Genomic DNA, 27,776 nt, shown 5'->3' with positions numbered 1-27,776 from the left:
CCTGCCTCATCTGAACTCCAGTTCTGTCTTCTTTTAGCTCTGAACCCCAGTTGCTAAAAAGTCAGTAAATTGATTTAATTGATACAAGAGTTTGAGAATCTGTTGGCTGTACTTTTACTTTCCTAGTAGCATTTACTTCATAAAATCTGATAGAACCAAATGACTGTCTGATGGAAGAAGTCAAAGACAGTGAAAGAAAACAAAATGATGAATTTTAGGCAGAGGAAAGGGACATATTTGGGGCCCAGAGAGTTTTTTTTTAACAACTTTATTGAGATATAATTGACATACAATAAACTGCCTGTATTTAAGGTGTACAATCTGATAGGTTTGGGCATATATAGACATCCATGAGCCATCACCACACTCAAGATAATAAATCTATTTATCATGTCCAAAAGTTTTCTCCTGCAAAGCAAGTGAATTTTTAATTTCCTAAAGTTGGACCAGTTTCTAAGCAAGGTGACTTTGTGGATAAAAGTGGCTCTGGTGACCATTGCAAAGCTCAGTGACATTTTTGTGAACTAAATGTAGCTTTCCAAACAAGTGATTTTTAAACCTATTCACAACTCTGGAAATAATTCTGGAACAAAAAAAAAAAAAAAAAAAAGGCTGTGGACCTACTTACAAACAAAAATCATGCAGGGATGATAATCTCCAGAAAATACATAAGGTGCCTGATAGCATATTCTACACAAGTTCTTGTTAGGAAAATACATTTGTACTTAACGTGGGTAAACTATGCATTGGAAAATTCCAGCAAACGTGAGTTCACTCTCCAGGCCCCGTGAACCACCCCAGCAGATGTCACATTAAACTCAAGATTGAGGAAGGACCTATCGCTGGACTGTCCATTCCTCAAGGGTGGTAGGTACGCTCCTTTAATTTGGTGTCCCTGATACCTGGATTTCCTAGCACAGGCCCAGAAGTGTTTGTTGGGAAGAAATGCTGAATCGTTCGTTGGGATACCTGATCAAAATGCATTGCTCTCTGGTTTCACATACAAAAGGGAATTCTCGATGTGGCTACCCATGGCGATCCCCCTACTCTAGGGATGAGCTGGAAAGGAATCAGCCCGGGACAGAGGCTTTCCCTAGGGTCTCAGTGTGCTGCGGGTTCCACGCTCTGGGCACCTACTTCCATCGGCCCACTCCAAGAATTAACAAGCTGATCTTAAGAAAACCAATCTTATTCTGGAGTCATCTAGCACGTTAAATATACGCTGGGTGAATGGTGACATGGGACCAGGGGTGTGAGAGCCCCCGCAGGGCCCAAAGCTGGATGGATGGAGAGAGGGTTCCTCAGTAAAATATTTCTGTGTCAAGTTCTTGTTTTTATCAGAGCGCTAACATCTGTCTTAAACTGTGTTCCAAGAAAGCTTTGTGGAGAAGAAAAAAGACGACAGAATGAAGGAAGTAGGATGATAACAAGGGAGAGAGAATAAAGAATAAACTGGTGGGTGGGATACAGAGAAGAAAGGAAGCGTGAGGGAGGTGAAAGCAGGTTGGAGGATAAGGACGGAGAGGAAGAGGCCAGGAAATGCTGAAAATTAGAGAATTAAAGAGACAATCAAGATAAAAGGAAGGACCTACGTTGATGAGCACACGTTAGGGGGAAAACGAGACAAAGAACAAAGGAACAGAGGCTGGAGGAAACAGCCTTCAAGCAGCCTGGTCCTCTGCGTTGACGAGGGGGCCATCTACTGCCTCTAAACGAAAGTGTGGAGCTCAGCACAAGACGGTTCTCACAGAGATGAGATAACATCAGTGCAATCGAGAGCCCCCATCTGAACATTCCTCAGGGCAAACTGGAGACAACCACTTGTGTCACGAGAGCCTCCTTGAGCCCTGCTCCTAAGGACACCCGTCCTTCACCAATTCCCAGCATGTGCTCTGGTATTTAAGACCAGATGGCCAAGACTTCTAGAAGTCTTCCGGGGCTGGCCTCTTGACACTGCAGTGAAAATCTGCCTCAGCAACCTTTGTCCCATACATTCAGGCCAGTTTTTAGAACAAGTGCCTCATGAAGATTTTTCAAGTGTCCCCAAGATAGGAGGACTGCCTGACACCATCATAAAATATCCTCCCACTAGGCAAATTGTGAAATAGCAAATGTCCCCCTTAAGATTCTGTTTAACTTTTTTTTTTTTCATTTACTCTTTCCTTAGCCTGTTTTCGGTTAGAAGACATAAAAGGCATTCCCTGAATTATGGTGCAGTTTATCTGAGAATGCTGGTGCTAATGTAGCCATCGTCCTCTCCACAGTACAGATAAGAAAGTATAATAGCAAGAGGTGAACGATACGGCTGTGTTTGAACAGGAAGTTAATAGGACCACTGCAATGAAACTGAGGACACTGATAGAATTAACCAAATTTATCAGCTCTTATGAGGTCGCTGTTACTCAAACCTAAGAGTCTCATGAGAGAACTCAGGGTCTACAATTCCCCTCACTCCACTTCCAGGGAAGATGGTAAACGTCAAAGGTAATATGACATGCTAAGTCATCCTATCAGGATATGAAGGGTCAGAGCAAAGGTAGCCAGAACAAAGGTGATACCATTTCTGTGATTCACCCCAGTTCATCCGTTTGATTCCATCTTTTGCTAAGGGTGGTTAAGATAATACCCGGGGATGCCTTTTGGGAAGGATTGTCTACCCTTTGAAAAGTCAGATGAGATCCAGGGGACCTCAGAGGAAAGGGGACAACCCCAATGGAAGAAGGATCAGAGTAACCTAGACAGGCAGAGACAGGACAAGTTAGAGCCACACTGACTTCCACCATAAGCCCATAACAAGTCACTGTTCTTTCTGGTGCCTCAGTAGTCCCTTGGGAGGTATTTTCTTCTGGCAGGATGACGATAACTCCTGGGGTAAGAGTAACTCAAGCTCCACCTGTTGAATTGATCCAGTTTGCTCAGCAAGACTGTGTAAGAGGCCTGGACCAAGCAGGTCAGGACACACAGCTCCAAGGTCCCTTCAACTCTAAGAATCTGTGATTGGGAAGGAGCGACACTTAACCTCTTCCCTGGATCCCAGGGAACCGGTAAGTATCAAGTCAGAGGAGCAAAGATCATCAACTCAGAAAAAAACAAGACGCAAGTTGAAGCCTTAATGCTATTGTAACTCCACGACAAAAGTTTATTTTTTGATTAATAGTATAAGGAGTGCCTTCTAGATACTTTTAAAAATTGTTTATTGAGTGTCTGCTAAGTACTTTATATATACTGTATCATCTGGTGTTTACTAAAGCTCTACAAGATAACTATCAATCTTATTATACTGAACTGACAGGTGAGGAAACAGAGGCACCGGGAATTTAAACAGCCTGCAGGGTCTTACAGCCAGTAGGCAGCTGAGCTGGGGTTGGTGAGACTCCACAGCCATGACTGCCATGCCTGTCTCTCTTGGAGGACATCCACAGACCATGACCGAGCCTGTCACTCAGGTCCCAGAGCGTCTCCCCCTGCCCGCCACCCCTCAGCTCTGGACAGCTGCACACACACTTCTGACTCTCACTAAGGGAATTTTTCCCAGCCCGGTGCATCCTGGCTGGCCAAATGAGACATGATTGGGGATAATTGTGACATGACATGGTCTGGAAGGAAGAGCAGATGGGGCTTGAGTGCACAAAACCCTTTGGGATTTGATTTCAAGGGAAGGAGGCCATCTTAAGGATTTCCAGCACGCTTTGGCAAGAGCAGTTAGAAAGGAAGAGTGACAGCCATGGCCGATGTGGTTGGCAACAGCTGAGGCTGAAAGCCACTTCCTGCCTACACTTGTAAGTCATCTTTCCCAGCATGACCAGCCTGGGAGCCTGGAACCAAGAGGGGTCATGTGGAAGAGGCAGAAAGGCAAGGCTGGGGGCATGGAGGGGAGGGCATCTCTTTGGGAAAGTTCTAACCATGACCAAGACAAACGCACGACATTTTAGACCTTGCAGCAGTGGTTGCACTGGAAACAAAGGAGAGGGGCAGCAATGTAGTGAGAAGAGCACTGAACTGGGAGGCGTTCCGAAGGCCTGACCCCCAGTCCCAGCTCCACCCCTAACTAAGTAAATTTTCCCCTGGAGAAATCACTGATTCTCTCTGAGCCTCGAGCAAGGGGGATAAGCTCCCTTGTAACTCTAAAACATTCCTACCTGAGCCTATTAAATACTCTGCGTAAAGGTATCCTCTCTGTGGGAATCAAAACAAAGTACCTCTTATAAGAAATAGAGCAATACAGGGGTTTAGTCAAAGATGGGCCTAGATTGGTGTCTCGCTTGCCAGCCTGCTGGCATAAAGGAATGGATCTCTTTCTTTCTCCTGCATATATGTCAGGACACCACTGGTTGCAAATAAGAAAATACCCTGATTTGACTGGCTTAAACAATGTGCAATGTATTTCATAAGAAGTCCAGAAGTAGGCCAGCTCCAAAGTTGGTCAGTTCATCCTCAAGAACCCAGATTTTTTCCATCTCTCCCCTTTGCCATCTTCAGGTGCAGCTTCATCCTCAGAAGTAGGTTCCCCAGATCGTTACAAAGATGGCTGCCACATTCCAGATGTCATTGCCAGACATTACAACATCTAGTAGAAAAGCAGTCTCTTCCCAAACACCAAATTTTTAAGAGCAAAGAAACCTTTTCCAGAAGCCCTTTCTTATCTCATTGTCCAGAACTAGTCATATATCTAATTCCAAACAATCACAGGCAAGGGGAGTGGTTACCACCGTGACTGACTCCACCTATTCAGGATTACCTGAGAGGCTGGGGAAAGGCAGAAACCTGAATGAAATCAGGGCTCCAACAGCAGAAAAGAGCTGGGTGTCACTGTGGGGCTGATAACTATGGCAACAACAGCTATTTGCTTCCCAGTACCAATTTTCCCTTTCTTCCTTAACAACATTAAACCCTAGGGTTTAACTGGGCAGTTAGGCAACCAGAATCAAGATTGCATTGGTTAGCTTTACACTTTCACCCCTATGTGTAGCCATGTCATTAAAGTGTGGCCAATGAGATGTAAGCAGGAGCACTGTGTTGACATTTTGAAGTGTTGCTGAAGTGGAGCTAAGTCAACTTAGAGACCCGCCCTCTGAATTCTTTTGCTTTCCTCCTTCTTCCAGACTGGAATCCAGGTGTGATGGTTGGATCTCCATCTGCCACCTTGCACCATGAGTCAAACTTAAGGATAGAAACAACATCCTAGGAGATGGTAAAGCAGAAAGACAGAGGCACTGAGGTTTCTGGTGACTCCAGAGCCAACACACCTGCCCTAGGCAACCCATCTCCTTACTTATGAGAGGGAATAAAGTCATGTGTATTTAAGCCATTAGTTGTCTGGTCTGTTGCTTACCACAAGCGCAATTCTTAACCGGTACAGTAACCAGCAAGGAATGGTACACCCCATTTACATAGTTACCTATATTAACCCTATGTAAATTATATAGGTTAATTGAGTTTATTCTCTCAGTTTGAGAATGCATGCAAGGTAGGATAAGGCAGTGAGAAGTTTTGGAATCAAACTGATCTGAGTGCAAATTTGGCTTTGTCTGTGCTGTAAGTGAAGTCCCTCACCAACCCTCATTGGTGACGGACTTCACTTCTTTGAGCTTAGTTTCACCATCTGTAAAATGGAGCTGGCTATTCCTACTTCAAAGGGTGGTCTCGAGAGTTAAGTAAGAAAACATTTGCAAACCAACTTTTGTTGTAATTGCACATGACAGATGCACAACAAATGGTCCTAAATGTCTTAGAAAACAATCATAGTTTTTTTTTTTTTTTAATAAATTTACTTATTTTATTTATTTATTTTTGGCTGCATTGGATCTTTGTTGCTGCACGCGGGCTTTCTCTAGTTGCGGCGAGCGGGGGCTACTCTTCGTTGTGGTGCCCGGGCTTCTCATTGCGGTGGCTTCTCTTGTTGCAGAGCACGGACTCCAGGCATGCAAGCTCAGTAGTTGTGGCTCACGGGCTTAGTTGCTCCGCGGCATGTGGGATCTTCCCTGACCAGGGCTCGAACCCATGTCCCCTGCATAGGCAGGCAGATTCTTAACCACTGTGCCACCAGGGAAGCCCCAATCATAGCTTCTTAAGGACTTGGAGATCACATAGCCCAAGCCTCTCATTTTTAGAGAAGAAGAAACTGAGCACCACAGAGGTGAAGTTAGGTTCCCAAAGGATCTCTGAGTTCGCCTGTTGGAAGGCACAGCTGCCATGATTAATCACACAAAGGATGCGTTCATCATTCCATGCCCCGTGTAGCATCTACATTGCTGATGGCCCTGGCATTCCAGAACTTCTCCTCGGGATGCACTGCCCAGCCTCTGGTGATGCTCAAATGCCCAGCCCTAGAGCACCAGCCACCAAGACGGCGCTCTTCTCCTGCACTGATACCGTCAGTCGTATCATGTGGTACTACTTGAATTGCTGTCCTATTTTTGGAAAAATAGATGGCTAAACATAAGCGATTTTTTTTCTTAGCATTTTTTTGGGGGGGTTACTGAAGCAAAGTACTCAGTAAATAAGGACTGATTTGCATGACATTTTGCATGAATAGCAATGTTGAATGAACAAGGTAACAGACTTTGAACTTTCATAGGCATTCTATTCAATTTAAAAAAATATTTTTTTTTTTGGTTAATTCCCAGTAGATTTCCACTGACATTAAAATCGACCACAATTTGGGAGGCCTCTGGTGGCTACAAAGGGAAAATACAAAAGCAATTATAAGCCAGCGTGTGTTTGTTTAGCTAGGTGTGGTGAGCCTTTATGTACGTGCCTTGGTCTGTAAAGATTTTCCAGGCATGGGGACCCTGGTTATACTCGAAACCCCAGGTACCATCAGAGTTTGGGGCACTAGCAGGGTCTTGCTGGGAGCCAAAGAGGACTGGTGCTGTGCTTCCTCAGGCTCAGAACCAGGCAAAGCAACAGCCACAGAACTTCAAGGGCAAGAAAACAAAGTCTAAATTAACCGCAAGCTTATATTCTAGGGCTAGGGATGTATTCCATTTGGATACAACATAGATAGCAAGTTCCACTCTAAAATGACTGAATAAAAGACTTTTCCACCAACACAATCAGAATGCTCCATCCCCCGATAAGCTTGCCCAGTGTGACTGTTTAGTCACATAACTCACCCCAGGGCCTAATTGTAGAGCATAGCCATGAGGAATGACTAGGAAAGAACAAATAAAATATAATAATAATTCTACTCTGGATTGTATAATGCTTTTCCTCCACAGAGGTCTAAGTGTTTTCACACAGATTAGAAGGTAGAGGTGGGTATTATGATCCCCATTTGTGGATAAAGAAAGAGTCAGAGATGTAAGTTGTTTGTCCAGAGATTTAGAATAAAAGCCTAGTTGACGTGAATAATCGCCTTTGACATTATCTACGTAACCCCCTCATTTCTCAGATAAAGAAACTGAAGTCAGGATGGTGGCGTGACTTTTCCAAGGCTGCATCATTGGTGGCCAAATGACACACCTAATCCTTCATGGAGCCAAAAACAAAAATTAAGGCTCCTGACAACCTGGTAAATAAGCCATTCCATCTTGAAGTCCAGCTTTTCCAGGAACATGGCACCAAAACTGGGACTTCCCACCCAGCACCTCAGGAGCTGAGTCTCCCTGGGGTCACCAGAGTCACGGTCAGAGTTAACATCTGCTTCCAGAATCCCAGAGGGGGGAAGGGGTGTTCCTTCACCACAAGACTAAGCAACATAGCTGAAGAGATCTCAAGGGAGTAAATGTTCCCAAAATTCATATAAGGATCCCCTCTCCATGTCAAAACAGCATTCAGATTTCCCGCCCAACTCCATCTTTCCACCACCAACAGAGTCACCCATATCCCATAAGAAGAAGATGGGATGTTACCGAGAGTGTGGGACAAGGCTTGGTGGGTATTTGTCCTCAGGGATTCTCTTCTCTGAGGCTTTGCTGCGCTGTGATATGTAGCCCCAGGCACCCAGCCCACAGAAAGCCCCATCAGGATCCGGATTTCCTTGAAGACGGGGCTCTAGGTTTGTGCGCAGTGTGACATGAAGCTGCAATGGCCAAGGCATTGCTCATGGGTTCTTGGGCTGCAAGAAGCCAGAATGGCAGCTGTCAGGGGTGAGAAGTCCTAGGCCGTGGAGGAATGGGCCATACACTGCAAGAGGAAAAGGAACGGTAGCAGAATCTTCTGTACGGCTCTGTCAGAACAGCAAACCAGGGTCTGAGCAGAGGCCGAAGCACACAGAGCCCAGCCTGCTCCTGCCTCTCTTCTCCTGCCAGAGGCTGGTCCTCTTTCTCCACATGCCCTGGCTACAGACGATTCTTCCCACCCCGGAGCATCTGCCCAGGGCCTGGGGTAAGCTCTGTGTTCTCCTACCATCAAGAAAGGTAAAAAACACTATACCTCCCTCTCTCCAGCCCCATCACCCCCACTTACAGCCTCCTTATTTACCCCAAATTCATTTCCTCTCCCTATAAAAGAAATAAGGGGCACTCTTGAGATTACACATCAGGCCCTCTTCTCTCACATATAAATGTTCTTCCCAAGGCCCTGTATCCTCACATCAGGAACAGACCCTACTTAGCAGAAATGGAGATGATAAAGAATTTCCATCTAAGTCACAAGATGTTCTAGGATACACAGGCACGGATGACATCACTGCTAACTCAGATATTATATAAATATTTCCCACCAGAAGCCACTCTCCAGGGGAACAGAAGAGGAGAGTGATGATGAGGGTCATGGAGCTGTCTGCTGAATGCCTCCACCCCACTAGCTGGTCCTCAGTTCAGCTCACCCCAGTTTTGTTCCCATGTTCCCCATGTAAGCCTCCCCGACAAGGTGTTTAGTCAAGCTTCTCAGGACACGTCGACTTTGTGGGGTGCCCTTGAACTCTGAACTTCAATGACGTCTGCCGCTATTATGTCCCAGATTTCTACCTCCCATCCCATCTCCTGGTCCCCACCAAGCCAGCAGCCCTGATGGGATGCACAAATGCATTCCAGTCACAACAGCGTCGGCACAAACGCATCCAAACGCTCATTCTGGGTTCCTTAGGAGTTTCACATCTAGGTGGACTGTTCTCCAGACCCCTGCTTTTCCTTTCTCTCCTTCCTGCTCTCCACATTTGGGCCATTTCCCTGCTTATTAGCACTTCAGGTGGAGGACATGAAAGAGAAGATGCAAAAATCTGATTCGTCAATTGTGCTATTTTCTGGAAGGTGTGATGAAGGATGGTTTGCAAAAGAAGGTAAAGCTATTAGCTACTGAAATCTGTAGATTTCAATTAACCTTATTTCCTCACAGATAATTGCGAACTGACAATAAAGTTATTTTCTCTGCAACATTCTTCAGAAAAAAAAAAGTATTTCACTTCTGATGCCGACTTCATGCTGGGTTGACAGAGGCCCATAAACGATCCATGCCTTCTGGTCAGCACCAAGAACTCAGAGCTTGACGAGGCAGCCCGTGTGGAAGACAGCCCAAGGTCTCTGGGGTCCTAGGGATGTGAAGCCCACCTCACCCTCCCTTCACTGCGTTCTTTGTGCCCACACGTGCCACCATCAATCCTTGTCATTCAAGGCTGCCAGCTCCAGGTCACCCTTCCTGCATGGGCCTCAGGCTACCGACCCCTCCACCCAGTCAGACAGGCCTCTCACTGCCCCTGATCACACCTTACCTGCACCTGCCTTCACTTTTTTCTTCCTTCCAGGTCCCTGCCTGAAAAGCTCAATTCCTTTCCCAAACCCAAGTCTTCAAAGCCTGGTTCAAGTTCAACAGCACCATGTTGACCTCAAGACAATGCCAGTCAGAACTGCCTTGAGCCCTCCCGCACAATCTCATCTCCTCAGGGCACACACTGTGGGCAAGTCCTGTTGTTGGCACAGGTTCAAACAGGCACCCAGGACAAGGACCGTAGTCGCCATGTGCCCTGGGGTCAGGCCCACGTGGTGCAAACCCAGCCTGCAACTCCCTAGCTCTGCCCACAAGTTCAGTCCACCTCAGTTTCCTCTTCTGTAAAATAAGACCAGAAGTAGAATCTACCTTCTAGATTTATTTTGAAACCTAAATGAGACAAGATTATAAAGCCCTTGGCAAGAGTCAGGCAGAAAATAAGTCCTGGGTACACGGCGATTACAGCTGTTGGTAGCAATGTCCCCATCACCCCAGCGTTAGCTTCTGCCAGGAGAGCCCCAAGGTTGTGTGACTTGTACCTCACACAATGCCTCCTGGGATTTTAATGAAACATTTCTTCCGGGGGGCATTTACAAATTCCTCTCTCTACGCCTCACAAGATGCAGACTTGGTATTTTTTTCTTTTGTTTTGTTTTGTTAGGAATATTGTTCTTATTAAGTTATGAGCACTTTTTAAAATATATTTTTTAATTTTATTTTATTTTTGGCTGCGTCAGGTCTTCGTTGCTACAGGATCTTAGTTGTTCCAGGATCTTCCTTGTAGCATGGCAGGATCCTCTGCTGCGGCGTGCAGCACACAGGCTTCTCCCCAGTTGTGGTGCCAGAGCTCAGCAGTTGTGGTATGCGGGCTCTCTAGTTGTGGCCCTCATGCTCGGAAGTTGTGGCACGCGGACTTAGTTGCCCTATGGCGTGTGCGGTCTTAGTTCCCCAACCAGGGGTCGAACCCGCATCCCCTGAGTTGGAAGGTGGATTCTTAAGCACTGGACCACAAGGGAAGTCCCAAAATGCAGACTTGTGTTCATGACTCAGGAGCCACTTCCAGGCCGTTCGTACAGTTAGCATATAGTGATCCAGGACCAAACTGGTCCTGCTTCTCAAAGCTCCTTCTTCCCTTGGGAAGAGTTTGTCCCAGGAGGAGCCTCAATTCTCATGCAAGTAGGCTACTAGGAGACCCTGCCATTGGGTTTCCAGGCATCCCCAGATCTATCTGAACGTCCTTAGATTTTGTTCCCACCTCAAAACAATTAGAATTCAATTACATTGCCTTTGAAATTGACAATTTGTACCTCTGGAACCATTAGAACAAGGCCTTGGCCACTGCTCACTCCTCCCTCCCCCCATCTCCCTCCCCGCTGCTCTCTCCCAGGGACCCCTCCCAGCCTCCCCAGCCGGACCACTCCTCCTTTCCATGTTCTGAAGGCAGTGCCATCTCCTGGACGCAGACTCAGCTGCACCTTCCCCTTCCGGTAGCACAGGTGGGGTGTCAAGAGCTGGCCTGGCGCCAATGGTTCTTCCCCTCCTGCTAACACTGCAGTAACTGGACAATTCTGCTGCAGTTTTGCAAGAGTTAATATTTTCCATTTAAAAAGCAATGAGAGAGACTTCCCTGGTGGCGCAGTGGTTAAAGAATCCGTCTGCCAATGCAGGGGACATGGGTTCGAGCCCCGATCCGGGAAGATCCCACATGCCACAGAGCAACGAAGCCCATGCGCCACAACTACTGAGCCTGCACTCTAGAGCCCATGAGCCACAACTACTGAGCCCGTGTGCCACAACTGCTGAAGCCCATGTGCCCTAGAGCCCATGCTCCACAACAAGAGAAGCCACCGCAATGAGAAGCCCGCGCACCGCAGCGAAGAGTAGCCCCAGCTCGTCGCAACTAGAGAAAGCCCATGGGCAGCAACAAAGACCCAACGCAGCCAAAAAATATATTAATTAATTAATTAATTTAAAAAAAATCCTCTGGGGTTGAGACACATAGTTTAAAAAAAATAAAAATAAAAAGCAGCAAGAAACACATTGCAAGAGAAGAATGAAAGGCCACATGTAAACAAGTCCTATAAATTAGGGAAAATAGATTCCATTTTAGACAGTCTTTTACCTTAAAAATGTGAAGTGTTAACAGTGGTGACCACACATTTACATTTCTTTTTTCATATTTTTTTCTTTTAAGCAACATCTCATGGGAAATTATCAGCTTCATAATTTGACAGCATGGTATACCTTTTGCCTTGATATAGGTGTAATTACCAGTCTAGAGACCCTTCCTAAGTAAAAGACAAAAGGACATAAACCCTCCTAGTCATGTCTAGAAGTAGGCTTGGGTTCCTCTCCTAACAAGGCCTTGGTAGTATGGGAAAAAAAAACAAAAACAACTAAAAAACAAAAAAAACATCTTCTGGACAATGGCTCCCTCTTCTCACTGGGTCTCAAGAAAAAATCCAGGATGGCTTCCTAGCTACCCTGTTAACCTACAATTTCTATTTAAGAGTAAGTCACCTTAGGGGTAGGCAAGTTCTTTTTTTCAAAAGAGGATTTCTAGTTGCAGTTTTCCTCTTAGTAATGTTGAATTTATTATTTGTAGTATGTCATGCTTTGTGAATAAGTAATTATATTATTGGCGATTTTAAATGATCAAAATTAATGATAGTAGTAGCTGTTACTGAGCACTTGCTAAAGTATTTTATCCTAAAATCCATATATGTCTTAGCTTATTTAATTCTTAACAACAATTCAATATGGTGGTGTTATCACATTAAAAACAGGGAAACTGAGAGGCAATTAATTGCCCAAATTCACACACAGCCAGGATTTGAACCCAGCAGTCTAGCTCCAGAGTTTAACCATTATAACATTCTGCCTTATAACAGATCAGCAAGGTACGTCCAAGGTGACATATTAGTGAGCTTTCCAGGAAAAAAGAAGGAACCATTCTAACTCCATAGTGCTTTCTTGCCCTCTACTTTTCTAATCCATTCACCCATTTATCCATCCATAATCCTTATCCTAATCCTAAATACATTAGTTAAGTACATGAAAATATAGATAGAAAAAGAGAGAGGAAGAGAGAATGCAAGACAAGGGACAGAAGACAGACAGACAGCAGGTGAGGATATTTTGACCCAGCGTTCTTAATCTGGAATATATGAGATTCATGAACTCCCTGAGATAATATGCAAAGTGTAAAATGTACATGCATTTTTCTGGGGGAAAGAGTCCTTAGCTTTATGAAGATCCTCAAAAGTGCCTGTGTCCCAGGAAAGATCAGAAATTACCAGCTGCAGTGAAAAACAATATGGTGCACACACAAGCCCTCTCCTGTGTTCTTTCATATGGGACCATCCCCTATACAATCTACATTCTCCCTTTCAGTCAAAAAGTGAAAGAAGACAAAAAGGAAGCCTAGAGCATCAAGAGACATGAAGACTATCTTAAGAATTCATCAACGTGTTCTTAGTTAGTTTCAATAGTTAATGCACATGTACTAGAAATTAATTCAAACATAAATAAGAGACAAAGAGGATCAACATTTACTAAGGAACTACTCTATGCTAGGCACTTGATTTTTCTAACACTATGTTGTAGGTATCATTATTGTTGTTCTCATATGATTAATTTAAGAAGGCTTTGAGAATATACAAATCATGCCCAAGTCCAGGCGATTAGCAAGGGACTGCCATGTGAGTCAAAGGCAAATCTACCCGAAGCTATAAACCCTGTTCTTCCCTCTGCTTCATTCTGCCCTGAGAAGGGCAGGAAGAGCTAAGCATTGAATTGCATCTCTAACGACCTCTCCAAATCTTTCCGGGGTCTGACAAAATGAATATGGGTGTGTGTGTACCTGCATTGCTGGGACAAGGTGACCAAGCTCTGTTGCATCTCTGATGCAACAAATACTCAGGAAAAAAAAAAAAGTCATAATTTGGAGATTTCTAGCTTCTGAGTCCTTCCATTAATTTATCACATTATTCCACAAACTACACTGAGCAACTCCCTGTGCTAGGCATTGGGTAGGGCCCAGCATGTCATCTTGTAATATCACCTCCAATAGACCCCACAGTGCCTGCCCTCAGAAACCTCAGTGTCTAGCAGAGTTCACAACCACGTGATCAAATCATTTCAATACTGGGGAACACGGATTCGAACATAAGAATATGCTGGGTTCAGTAGCAAAATAGAGAGGGAGTAAGATGTTTAGGGTAGACCTTAAGGAATTAGGAGAAGAACCCAGGCAAACGATGTGTGATGGTTATGTGTCAACTTGGCGGGGCCTTGGTGCCCAGATGTGTGGTCAAACGTTATTCTGGATGTTTCTGTGAGGATGTTTTGGATGAGATTAACATTTAAATCAGTGGACTTTGAGTAAACCAGATTGCCCTCCAAAATGTCCGTAGGTCTCATCCAATGAATTGAAGACCTGAATAGAACAAAAGATTGACCTTCCCTGAACAAGAGGGAATTCCTACCAGCAGATGGCCTTTGAACTTGAACGGCAGCATTGGCTCTTCCCCCTGCAGATTTAGGGCATGCCCATCTCCTTCCATAACCAGAGGAGCCAAGTCCTTAAAGTAAATAAATAAACAAACTATTATATATAGGATGGATAAACAACAAGGTCCTACTGTATAGCACAGGCAACTATATTCAATACCCTGTGATAAACCATAATGGAAAAGAATATGAAAAAGAATATATATATATGTATAACTGAGTCACTTTGCTGCACAGCAGTAATTAACACAACATTATAAATCAACTATACTTCGATAAAATTTTTTAAAAAAGAAACTGTTTTAAAAATAAATATATGTGTGTGTGTGTGTGAGAGAGAGAGAGAGAGATGTATATATTTCAGTATATACATATATTTTGTTTCTACTGGTTCTGTCTCTCTGGAGAACGCTGATTAGCACACAGTGTGAGTAGGGATATTCTGGCAGAGGGAAAAGCATGTGCAAAGGCACAGAGGCAAGAAGCCGCATGGCAGCTCTGGGCACCCACAAGTAATTCAGTCAGTTTATTTAATCCTGTTCTAGAGCCCTATCTTACTGACTGGCGTGACCACTCTATGCTTTGCTCCCACAAACTAGATTTTAAGAATCTGATCTTAGTCTGTTTGGCCATCCCAGTGCTTTTGAACATGCAGACGTTGCTCAGATTTCCCTAAAACAATGAGTCTCAAGGAGCAGCTGGAAGACTGATCAATTGGAACAAAAGCACAGATTTTATCCGCCCCCTTGGCAGAGGTATGCGCAACTACCATTGCCAGGAGTAAGGTGTGCTCTGGACGACATAGACTTTTTCTGCCACAGCTTTAACATCAATACCCTTTGGGGGAAATCTGTATCAGTCGGGATGCTCCAGAAAATAGAACCAATAGGATAGTGTGCAGTTCGAGTCTAGAGGCCGTCTGCTGGCAGACTTCCTTCTTGCCCACCTTCAAGCAACTCATGGAGACAGTGAGATGAGTCACAATCACATCTTGTCAGCTTCCCTGAGCCAGAGCACCTCTTTATTTTTTTTTAATAAATTTATTTATTTATTTATTTATTTATTTTGGCTGCGTTGGGCCTTTGTTGCTGCGCACGGGCTTTCTCTAGTTGCGGCGAGCAGGGGCTACTCTCAGTTGCGGTGAGCGGGCTTCTCATTGCAGGGACATCTCTTGTTGTGGATCACAGGCTCTAGGCCCACGGGCTTCAAGAATTGTGGCTCACAGGCTCTAGAGCGCAGGCTCGGTAGTTGTGGAGCACGGGCTCAGTTGCTCCATGACATGTGGGATCTTCCCGGACCAGGGCTCGAACCCATGTCCCCTGCATGGGCAGGCAGATTCTCAACCACTGCGCCACCAGGGAAGCCCCAGAGCATCTCTTTAAAGGTATCTGAATGTGTACTTGTGCCATGAATGAGATTCAAGAAGCTCATGAAACCCTTGAAAATGTTTATAAAATTATGAATGTATGTACAAATATCTGGGGAAAGGGTCTACAGCTTTTATCACATCTTCAGAACTCAACTCCATCCAAAGAAAATAAATAAATAAGATTAAGAAGCTTTAACCAGCAAAAGGTCATTAGGATATAAAAGGACAGACCAGAACTACAGCTCTATGACCCAGGTAGCTTGACATACATGGTTCAATGACTTTCCATAAATTATAACTGTGAAAATTGATTCCTAGTTTCCTACAGCTTCATTCTTCTTTGTCAAATCGTGTCTCTTCTCAAAGTATTTGGCCAAGTGAACACGGTTCTTTTCTCCCTGCCATGGCAACATCAGGATCAAAGACTGAGCATTAGAAGACTTGGGCTCAACCTGGTCTTGGCTCTGACATTCACCTGCTATGTGGTTTTGACAACTCCTTCCACCACCCTGAGCTATGTTATATTGCAAGTGTTGGGTTGGATGATCTCTCTGAGGTCCCACTTGACTCTCATGGTATTGTCACCAGTGACTCTGAATTACTGTCATCTGTTTGTTGCTGGCACTGCTTCGAGCTGCTCTTCAGTTCTCTGGACAGGTGACATCTTAGGCCTTCCTTCTACCTGCCCCTCTAATAAAGCTAGACAGCCATGCAGATTAACAAAAGCCAAGCGAATTATTTTGACTGGGAGAGAAATGCTACTCTGCAAAAGGAAGAATTTTAACTTCATAACTTCAAAGTTATGAACTACAGAACTTACCCCAGGATTCTTGAGGCTGTGGATACTCACTGCTATTGAGGAGGCATCAGTGAGTGATCAAGAATGAGAAAGACCAGAGCCAATTTTGCAGGGTAGTTTGAAAAGTGTTCTGATTATTATTTTTATCTCATATGACTCATTAAGTCTGTTCAAAAGAGTCCTCCACAAGAGGTGAACTGCAATCATTTTTATTAGCTATTCCACATCTCTTACATTAGCTATATTTCACAATCAGGAAATCAGTTGCTACAATGAAAGCAATAGTTTGATGCAATGAAAAAATAGTATATTAGGAGTTCTGAGACCTGAATCATGACCCCAGTTCATCCTTTAGCTAGCTACATACACAGCTCCAGGTATGATTACCAGTGTGAATTCACTATGTTTCTCTCCTGCTTAATTGGCAATTCCTCAGGGTCAGAGGCCTTATCTTATCTATACTCATCTCTTCATCCTGGCTTCTAGCACAATATCTGTTACATTGTAGGCATTTAATAAATAACGCTGGCTGAATGGACAGAGAGACGGATGGATGAGGGAATAAAGTTGTATTCTCTTTAGGACTCAATTTTCTTATCTGTATAGTAAGATCTGCCACATAAGGTAGTCTGGACAATCCAATGAAATACTATATGTAAAGCTTCATCCTGCTCTAGTATCAGAAGAGATAAGATAATCTGAGAAAACCAATCTCTGCTAAGGGACTCATGGTTGATAACAAACCATGTGCTGAGGCGTTAATCCTCCCAGAGGATGTTGGAATCTTTGAACTTTGATCCAAAAGAGTCGTGAAGCTTGGATTTTCACACTCTCAGACTGAAGGAGATATTTGGGGACAAACGTCTCCCACCCCACAGATTACTCTGCAGTGGACACCACCCTCGACCATCTTATTACTTCCAGATCCTGCATTGTACTTTTATTCAAGTTGATTCTGATTAAGATGACCATCAAAGGTAAAAATTAAGTAAAAGGGTGGCAGTGGCCTAAGAGGGTGGGTCAGTGTGCAAGGGGACTTTTGCTGGCAGAAGGACATCCTGACCAAGCTGACTTGGACAGAAAAGAAGCTGGGGTTCTCTGTAACGCAGGCTCACTGGCTGCCTCTCACTGCCCCACCCCGTGTCCGCATCCCCGAGCCCCCCTAGCAGGGCTGGATGAGGTCTCTGCAGAGCCCGGGGTGCTCACTGAATTTGCCCTTCCCTTCCCGGCTGGTCCTGCTAAGGGTTACAGAAGCCACAGAACAGTTCGGATCATTGTGTCAGAATGTGTGCTAACGTCATCCCCACTAGAGCTGCCCGCTCTTCACTGACTGACAGGCCTCTTGTGAGCTTCCAAGGAGCCTGAAACTGGCCACCACAGTTGGCCCCATCTTCCCAAGAGTGGCTCCAGGCTGTGAGAAAAGGGATGAGGGCAAGGGATGAGGGTCCCTCTTTTAAATATGGGAAGACACAGTGCGTACTGAAGATCTAGCATGTGGAGATCTCAGAATATTTGAATCCACAGTCCCTTCCTGTCTCAGGGGGCTTCTACAGAAAATGATCCTGGCCTGCTGGAGAACACCTATAAGTTACAGAAATGATCTCCTCCGGGGTAAGTTCTTTGCAACTGCAACCTAAGCAATTCAGCCGTGCTTTAGAAGTCTCTGAATGCCCCTCCCCTTCTCTCCCCAAGGGTGTCTTTGAATATAGATGAAAGTGTTCTACATCATTCTCATTTTTATTGGTGCATAGTTTGTTCACATTTTAAACAATTGATTCATTCTTTCAGTGTTTTCATTCCTTTCAAAGCAACTGTGTGACAGTGCATCATTTTTATGGATTTTGGAGAATGATGAGCGGTATATTTTAGACCAAAGGATTTAGCTGGAAGGAGAAGGGAAGGGCAGGGTGGGGGGATGTGTCATTTCACTGACTTTGTAGAGTGGCCAGCTTAGCACATGCAAGTGGCAGTGCAAAGTCGATTTTGAAAGAAACTGTTTCTGATAGGTCTCCTCTGAATTCTTGTCGTGGGCATTTTGGTTGCCTCTCAACATCGGCTCAACAATATCCATTCCAACCCCTCCCCCCATTCCTACTGTGAAACACTCAGGGGTTTTGGTTGAATACACCCAACTCCTGGCTGTGAGGGTGGGCCTTGATTGGAGTCATTCACAGTGAATGACTCAGTGCCGGACAATGAATTCAGGCATTAAGTCAATCAGCACATGTCAATCCCTTGGTCATGTCAATTCCAGCACATACCACCGTGGGCAGAAGATCCAAGGTAGTTTAAAAAATAATAATAATGAAATAAAAAGAGGTTACAGGAGCCTCCTTCTCTCCATCCCTGGAGGAAGCTTTGGTCCCTGTTGCCACTAGGAGTCATCCTTTCATTCATTCTTCCCTCTGGCCTTGTTTTATTGGTGGTCTGTGTCCCAAGCACAGTTCAGTTCTAAGCGTTGGGGATACCGGATCTTCAACCTCACAATCCAGCGAAAAAGGCGGAAAATAAAGAAACATATAAATACATTGTATATTGTCAAGTGAGAAGGGCTAGGGAGAAAGAAATAAATCAAGATAAGAAAACAAAAAGTTATGGGGTGTGATACTTAAGTAACTTAAGAGAGATGCAAACAAAGAAACAGAGTTGCTTGGCGACGGCGGGGCGGGAGGGGGGGCGGGGAGGGGATTACCCTGAGTGGAGGAACCCAGCACAGCTGTCCCAGGAGAGGGCATTTGGAAAAGTCAGAGAGAAAATAGGGAAAAGAGACGGAGTATGCAAGACATTTTGAAAATAAATGTTACTTAATGACTGATTAGATTTGGGAGTTTAAAAAGGAAGATGAATCAAAAATTATTTAAAAGCAGTATTTTTAAAGCTGCCTTTCATATCTCCATAGTGGATCATAAAATCAATTTAATGGGTTACAACCAGATTTTATTTAATGGAATAGATTAGAATAAAATAGATTAATATGCACCACACATAGTAAGTACTATTTTGTGAAATTTTGTTACATTTGTGTCTGTGTGTGTGCATGTGTGCACATGGGTATATATACCAGTCATGACGTAAAATGTATTTCTTACAGTGGATCATGGTAAAAAAAAAAAAATGGAAAGAATTAACTTAGAGGTTTTAAATATGCATCAGTGTAGGACAGTGGTATCATTTTTAAAAAAAATAGACATTAACAAATGCCAGTGTCTTTGAAGATGAAGACTTTGAGTTTGAGCTTAAGTTTTCAGCTGAATATCTAAATAGAGAAGTGTGAAGGCAGTTGAAAAGGTGAGTCCAGTCAGGATAGGTGTCAAAGCTAAAGACAGAAATTTGGGATTTATCTGCAGAGAAATTATATTTGAAACTATAGCAATGAATAAGGTTACTAGAGGAGAAAGTGTAGGAAAGGGGGGGAAAAATGTCAAGGATAAAGCCTTAGGCCATAATAACATTTTGGGGAAAAGAGTGTGACAATAAAGCCACAAAAAATGTTAGAGAAAGAGCAACCAGAGGGTCAAGGAAAATCAGGAGATGAAGGACCAGGAGAGCCAGGAGAGAACAGAATTTCAATCATGTCAAATTTTCTAAAGGGTTGAGAAGGAACACGTGAATTAAGAAAAGGCCACTGGACTTCCCTGGTGGTCCAGTGGGTAAGACTCCGCACTCCCAATGCAGGGGGCCTGGGTTCGATCCCTGATCAGGGAACTAGATCCTGCGTGCATGCCACAAGTAAGAGGCCGCATGCCACAACTAAGAAGTCCTCATGCCGCAACTAAGTTCGCATGTCGCAACGAAGACCCCACATGCTGCAACGAAGATCCCACGTGCCGCAACGAAGATCCCACGTGCCGCAACTAAGACGCGGTGCAGCCAAAATAAATATTTTAAAAAAGAAAAAGAAATAAAAGGGAAGAAAAGGCCACTGGACGTAGCAACTTGGAGAATATTGACTGTTTTCAAGAGAACTCTTCTGCAGAGAGATGGAGATACAAGCCAGGGTGATTAGAATGTAAGGCAGTATGTTTTGCAGTGAAAGGAAGCATATGGCTTCCATTTCCATCTTCATCAGTTATTTCCAAGGAATAGATCTCAGAGTCATTGTGACCAACTTTTATTTCTTCACTCATCTAGTTCCTAGACCGTTTCTGGAAGCACCTCAGATTTTTCCTCTAGGTCATGATCCTCAACAACACCAAAACATGCTTCATGGGCTCAAAACAAGTTTGTCTTAGTCAAGCGATATGTTTTTAATATGTTTAATGCTAGTGGACAAATCCTGAGCCTCTGGAGGGGCTCCCACTCCCCGCAGCCCTAGCTCCATCCTAGGAATGCCAGGAGAATTCATCTTTGGGAAGAGACTGTTGTTTTGCTTGGGAAATTCTTGAATGGGACTTGTGGTTATGCAGATGTAAGGTTCAGTCCCCAATCTGGGTGAAGTGATTAAGACCATGAAGACCCAAAGCTTCTACATAGTGAAAGTGAAAGGTTTGTCTGTCTTGAGAGCAGAGACTGTCCTGCTGTTTACCTATTCTTGGCTTCCTCGGGACTCAGAGATTAAGGACTGTGGTCCAGCATGGTGGGGGGAAGTGGGAGATGAGAGAGAGGAGCATAAAAACTAAGGCAGAGTGTGACTTCAGCAGGACAGTGCAGGCTGAGGGCTGAGAAGAAAAACAACCCGTCAGAGCCTGTGGATCCAGAGAGTGGCCAATGATGAACCTAGAGATGATCATACTAAGCAAAGTAAGTCAGAAAGAGAAAGACAAATACCGTATGACGTCACTTACATGTGGAATCTAAAATATGACACAGATGAACTTATCTATGAAACAGAAGCAGACTCACAGTCATAGAGAACAGACTCGTGGTTGCCACAGGGGAGGGGAGGGATGGAGTCGGAGTTTGGGATTAACAGGTGCAAACTATTCTATGTAGAATAGATAAACAGCAAGGTCTTACTCTGTAGCACAGGGAACTGTATTCGGTATCCTGTAATAAACCATAATGGAAAAGAATGTGAAAAAGAATATACATATGTATGACTGAATCACTTTGCTGTACAGCAGAAATTAACACAACATTGTAAATCAACTATATTTTAATACGATTTTTTAAAAGAGAGAGAGAGTGGCCAATGGATTCTAGCAGCGGCGGTATCTCATACACAGTTTCACACTGCTCTTCCCAAAGCTGTAATTTTCCTATAACCTAAAGTCTTCAGTAAAGTTTCTTCGTGGTTACAACCTGTCACTAATAATAACTAACATTTATTGAGGACTTACAGTGTGGCAGCTGCTCTTCTAAGGGCTCCACATATTATTAACTCATCCTCAAGGCAACTCTGGAAGGAACTATTATTATCGCCCTCATTTCACAGAGAAAGAAACCGAGGTACAGAAAGGTTATGCCACTAGTTTAAGACCATGCAACTAGCAAGGGTCAGAGACGGAATGTGAACGCACGATGTCTGACTGCAGAGCTCCTAATCTTAACCATTGTTACTCCCTACATCGTCATTTAGGTCCATGTTAGCCTGGGAAAGAAATAAAGGGAGGATCTGCGATGACATTTTGGGGAGGAGTGGATCAGAAATGTTGGCACACCGCAGAAAGGTGGAAATGAGCCCAGCAGGAGAAATCTGGGAGAATCCCAAAGCAAAAGCTAGGCAAGGACATCAGGAGGATAGAAGCAATTTCTGGGAACCTCAGAAGCCTTCGGGAAGGACCCTGAGTTCCTGCAGTACCGTGGAACAGGGACTCTCCCTGGAGAAATCTGCACGTGGAAAGGATGAGTTCCACCCCTGTGAACTGTGATGACACAGGCATCGTGCTTTTCACAAGGCTCCAACGCTCAGTAATTGGTTGCTTTGTATGTTACGTCTTCCTGCCATTTTCTGATCCTTTTTCTAACATCCCTTGAAGGACCATCCAGATTTTCACTCAATTACCACGATTCAGTGCCTATTCATTGTCGATCATTTGCAGGTCAGCAAGATGACTCTGTGACATGACAGCTCCTTTCCTTTTTTTTTTTTAAATAAATTTATTTATTTATTTATTTATTTATGGCTGTGTTGGGTCTCCTTTGCTGCGTGCGGGCTTTCTCTAGCTGCGGCGAGCGGGGGCTACTCTTCATTGCGGTGCACGGTCTTCTCATTGCAGTGACTTCTCCTGTTGCGGAGCATGGGGTCTAGGTGCACGGGCTTCAGTAGTTGTGGCATGTGGGCTCAGTAGTTGTGGCACATGGGCTTAGTTGCTCCATGGCATGTGGGATCTTCCCAGACCAGGGCTCGAACCCGTGTCCCCTGCACTGGCAGGAGGATTCTTAACCACTGCGCCACCAGGGAAGTCCCATGATGGCTCCTTTTCTATCAGTGTCACTTCTCAGACATCTTCGCAGCCTCCTAAGATGCTTTACATACTGGAAAATAGTTCTATTTCTCCACAGATAAATCGACCAGGATAAACCAATTTTTTCCCATTAAGAAAAAAGATTCAAGTGAAATATGATTTTTTTAACTTTTTATATTATATTGGAGTATAGCTGACTAACAATATTGTGTTAGTTTCAGGTGTACAGCCAAGTGATTCAGTTATACATATATGTGTATCTAAGTTTCATGTGAATACGAGTTTTCATCAAGGTAACTGAAAGGAGATGGAGGAATAGGAAGTCTGTAGGAACAGTGAGTGGTCAGCTCAGCGGAGGTGAAAGTGTAATAGACCCAAACAAATCTGAGGTGGAACAATATGTGGTCACTTTGTGCCTTTGGAGGAAAAACACCAATGAAAAATGTAGGTGTGGAAAGTGAAGATAACTGCCTTCCCCCCCAACCCAAAAGGAAAATAAGCTGCTTATCAGGCAGGGTGAGTCTACGGTGCATGGTCAGCCTTATTAGCATATCTTAATTGGGAGTTAGACTGTCATCGCAGGACACATTGTAAGTTAAAAACTTGGGAGACAACGTAATTCATTTAAATTCCAAATGCACATCTCCTTTCCTACCTATTTGTTGAACTGTTCTTTTCCTTTTTCTTCCCCCGTTATTCGTCTTTCTTCTTCCACCTACAGCTATACTCTCAACGTTCCTGGTTGCTGTCCTAATCCCTTCTTTTCCACAATTGTATTTGTGATATATTTCCGCAATCACCAGAAGTCACTGCTTCATTTCTCTCCCTTCTCTGTGTTAGATTGCTTTTCGTTTATCTCTACCTCCCGTTATTCATCCTCATTCATCTTTCTCATTGTCTTCCCCTCTTTCATCATTCTCTCTCCCTCTTTTCCTCTCTACCTGTCTGTCACTCATTCACACAACCTCAAGCTGACATAGAAATTAATTTATAATTAAAAATTCTCCACTGCTGACAAATTCTACTCATGGAGCTTACGCCCGGGGATTGAAGGTTGCATAAGACTGGATGCATCCCACAGCCTGTTGCTCTAAGCTGCAAATGTTTTCTTGACCCTCTCCCACTTCACACAACTGGTGGAGTAGCATTATCCATTATCTCCTTAGAACAGGGCTGAGAGGAACGGACCACTGAATATATTTGGCCGAGACGGCACCTCTCTTAAGGAAGACATTGTTCGCCCTCAGAACAGAGGACATGGGCTCCAGATTTGCAGCCTCGTCTGTAACTGTGTTTGCATTGCTCTGCAGTTGGTTAGCTCATAGCAGCAAGTGCCTGGTGGGCCTCCCTGCCCCCTGAACACGGGGGAGAGTCATGAAAGCTATTGAACTTGGCTCATATACAGCCTAGGAATGGGTATCACCAGTCACTCCAGGACTCAGTAGTACCACTGGGTGGCATGTTTGAAAGAGACTTTCAAATAAAGCAGTATAACCACACACCGTGCAACTGGCTGTTTATCTCACAGACCCGATCTGGTTGTGAGAAGAATGTAATGAGACGTGAAACATTTGCCAGGGAACACAGAAATGCTTGTTGATGGGGGCTTTGGCTTGATCCTCATGGGTGGTGGTCTAAATTCCAGAGCCATGCTCAGGAGCTTGGGTTTGCGGGGAACATGATATTAATTGTACACTTGTCTTCCGGGTCGTGGATGGAACTGTTGGAATAACTCTTCTATAAGTTTGCACAAGCATGAAAGATCTGCTCCTGGAGACCCCCAGGGTGGGTCTCCAGGAGCACTTTCTCCTTGTGGTGGGTCTGAGAATGCCAAGTTCCTGCTAATGCCCTCAAGGAACCTCTGAACCTTGGCCCAAGGATGACTTTCAGGGTCTCCAACAGATCAGTGCTAAATGAAACATTCTGAACAGTCAAGGAGAAGCTCCACTTAATCGGCCTTCAAAGTACATAAGATCCAAGATTGGCCTAGGATTATTTTTTTAGAAAAAACAAAAACAGAAACAGGGAGTGTGGAAACCTGCCCCAAACCCACCAGACTCCAATTACTCTAAAAATTACACTTGAGTATTTAGTTGACATGGTTATAAGTCATAGAACTAAGTGTTTACGTCATGTCCTGCTTATTAGACCACATGGGGCAAGTGGTTGTGTGTAGTATGGTTGGTCCCTTTTCTCATTGGTAGGACATGTCCGTGAGAAAGTGTATTTCTCCACCTAGAAATAGAGACAGAACCCCAAGTACTGGCTCAGTGGCTCCCAGCAGTCTCTCCAGCTGGTTTGGGTCTCCCACTGAGGCTGTGTTGTGTGGACCTGGCCTGATGTCATCTCCGTACAGAACCTGACAGTGGGTTTTCCACACCTAGCCCCCTGTTACTCCCTTCTGAACAAGAAGGGGATCTTGTGTGTAGAAATTAGGTATCTCATCAATCAAAGAATGTAGGAAGGATGTTCTCTGTCCTCTCCAAGAGCCAAGAAGAGCAATAGAAGACAATGCACTCGGGGCTTCCCTGGTGGCACAGTGGTTAAGAATCCACCTGCCAATGCAGGGGACACGAGTTCGATCCCTGGCCTGGGAAGATCCCACATGCCGCGAAGCAACTAAGCCCCGTGTGCCACAACTACTGAGCCTGCGCTCTAGAGCCTGTGTGCCACAATTACTGAAGCCCACGTGCCTAGAGCCCATGTTCTGCAACAAGAGGAGCCATGACAATGAGAAGCCTGCGCACCGCAACGAAGAGTAGCCCCCGCTCGCTGCAACTAGAGAAAGCCAGCGCACAGCAATGAAGACCCAACACAGCCAAAAATAAAAACAAATAAATTAATTGATTAAAAGAAAAAAAAAAGACAATGCACTGTATGATGCTGGTCTCAGGGTGTAGGTACGTGATCTAGAAAAAAAGGTCCCAAGTATGTAACTTCACATTTGATTTTTTTCTAGGATAATTGGCATTTTTCTAGAAAATGTTCAGTTTCATTGGTGTGACTCAATTGGTGTTCACTGGATGCCTAATTTGTTAGTAATGTTGGAAATCGGATATTTCCAAATTTCGTGTGAGAAAACTAAGACAAAAGATCATTAAGAGACACAACAAAGTGACTCAGGGAAAAGATAAACTTATGTATTTGGTTACTGACTCTCCAGGACTGTGTTGTGTTAATTAGATGTTCTTGAGTCCTTTGTCTCAAAATTAGTTGAGAGATTATACCATAACGTCAATCTTGTACATCTCAACTTCTTGTAATATAAAGCTACCTTGGGATCCAAAGCAAAGAAATATAAAACTCAATTAAATTTTGGGAAAGATAGAATGTTGCAGGAATACAATTTCCCATACACATGTGATCGATATTCTAATAATATCAACTTTTACATTTGCCTTGTATTTTGGCAATCAGATTACAGAAGACATTATCGCCAGATCTTCACCTTCATCCTCTCAATAGAGAGAAGGAGATTCAGAAATGATTTTGTACATCGTCCGCCTAAGGAGGCTAGGGCTCACAGGACCCCAGAGGGGACTGGACTTCCAGTGCTGGGTGACTATAAATCCCAGATTGCCCAAGGCACTTCCGACTTCAAATATCCTGTCTCAGTATCACCATATGCGCCCTCTTACTTCTTAGAGCAGCCTGGCTGGGCTCCAGGTGACATGGATCCCAGTCTGAGTGTTGTTATTCATCTACCCATTCGGCAAGTATGATTGACCTACCATGCACGTGACACTGTGATAAGCAAAGCAAACACCATCTCTGCACTAGAGGAACTTAGAAAAGTGGCAAAGACAAGTCTGTAAAAAAATCATACCAATTTTAAGACATAATATAATCGTGGTGGTGGAAATATGAACAGTAGACTATGGGCACAGTAGACTACGGGCACAGTAGACTACGGGCACAGAGAGGGGAAAGAGTCAGTTCATGGGAGTCAGCATTTGAGCTGGCTTTGAGGAGTGTGGGATTAACCTGGCAGGTAAACGTGAGGGGAGAGCATTTCCAACAGAGATAACAGCGTGGAAGTTGATGAAGTAGAGGCATGTTTGGGGGAAAGGTCAAGGTGCCGTACACATAAGCATGTAAAAGGGAGAAAGGGGATGAGTAGAAGAGACCGTCACTGGAAAGGCAGGTTGAACCCAGACTTTGAAGTGTCTGGGAAACCAGGCTAAGGAGATGGGACTTTATTCTTCATGCATTAGAGTGTCATTGAGTGTCTTTTGAGCAGAGTAATGGCGGGTGACAATCTGAACTTCAAGAAAATAACTGTCTTCTTGAAGGAGGACAATGTGGAAGGGAAATCAGTGAGGGTGATTTCTGAAATGGCCACCAGGGGGCACACTTACACTGACAACTTTTCTGGTCCAGAAAAGAAGCAGGCCCAAGAGGGGTGTAGACGCCAAGAACTGGAGCAGAACACAGGTGGGAAGGGGGGAGGGCGAGTAGGGTAATCTGGGGGAAACTCAGAACTAGAGGCATGGAATGCTTATCATTTTAGGAAACTTGAGATGAATTTTTAATATGGGCAAGAGATAATGGAAAATCACATTTATTGAGTTCCTAATACGTACCAGGGACTGTTGCTAATGCTTTTCTGCTCTTTCTAATCTATATCTGATTGCTACATGATGACTATGCATAGTCTCATTTTATAGCCAACAAAACCGTCCGAAAATTTCATTCACTGAGATACTAATTGAGCTTCTACTCTATGCCAAGCACTCTTCAAAGCACTTGGGATTTACTGAGTGAACAAGACAACCCCTGCTCTCATGAAGCATATGGGACACGATGGGGAGGAGGTGTCAAAAAGCAAGTGAACAAACAAATGAATGAAGAGATTCAGATAGTGAGAACTGCTATCAAGATCATAGCCTGGTGGTATGATTGAGTGTAGCAGGAAGGACTTCCTCTAAACGGGTTGATAAATGAAAGCCTCTCTGAGCAGTTGAGTTGAAATCTAAATGATGGGAATGAAACATTCAAGTGAAGACCTTCCAGGAAAAGAGGATTCCAGGCAGGGAGAACAGCCAGGGCAAAAGTCCCCATGGAGGGAATAACCTTGACATTCTCCTGGGACAGAAAGGCC

General features: G+C 44.2%; 1 long non-coding RNA gene across 1 annotated transcript in view; it reads left to right on the top strand.

The window, feature by feature from the left end:
- The window catches only part of LOC309610153, a 46,297-nt gene extending 21,624 nt beyond the window's left edge, over positions 1-24,673 (top strand). Inside the window, exon 2 of the long non-coding RNA XR_014233736.1 lies at positions 761-24,673. This is a non-coding gene — a long non-coding RNA (uncharacterized lncRNA). The remainder of the gene's footprint in view (positions 1-760) is intronic.
- The last annotated feature ends 3,103 nt before the right edge of the window (positions 24,674-27,776 follow it).

This window comes from Balaenoptera borealis, assembly GCF_965194805.1.
Source record: "Balaenoptera borealis genome assembly, chromosome: 13".
NCBI classification, from domain to species: Eukaryota; Metazoa; Chordata; class Mammalia; order Artiodactyla; family Balaenopteridae; genus Balaenoptera; species Balaenoptera borealis.
This window is presented reverse-complemented; position numbering and strand designations above follow the sequence as displayed.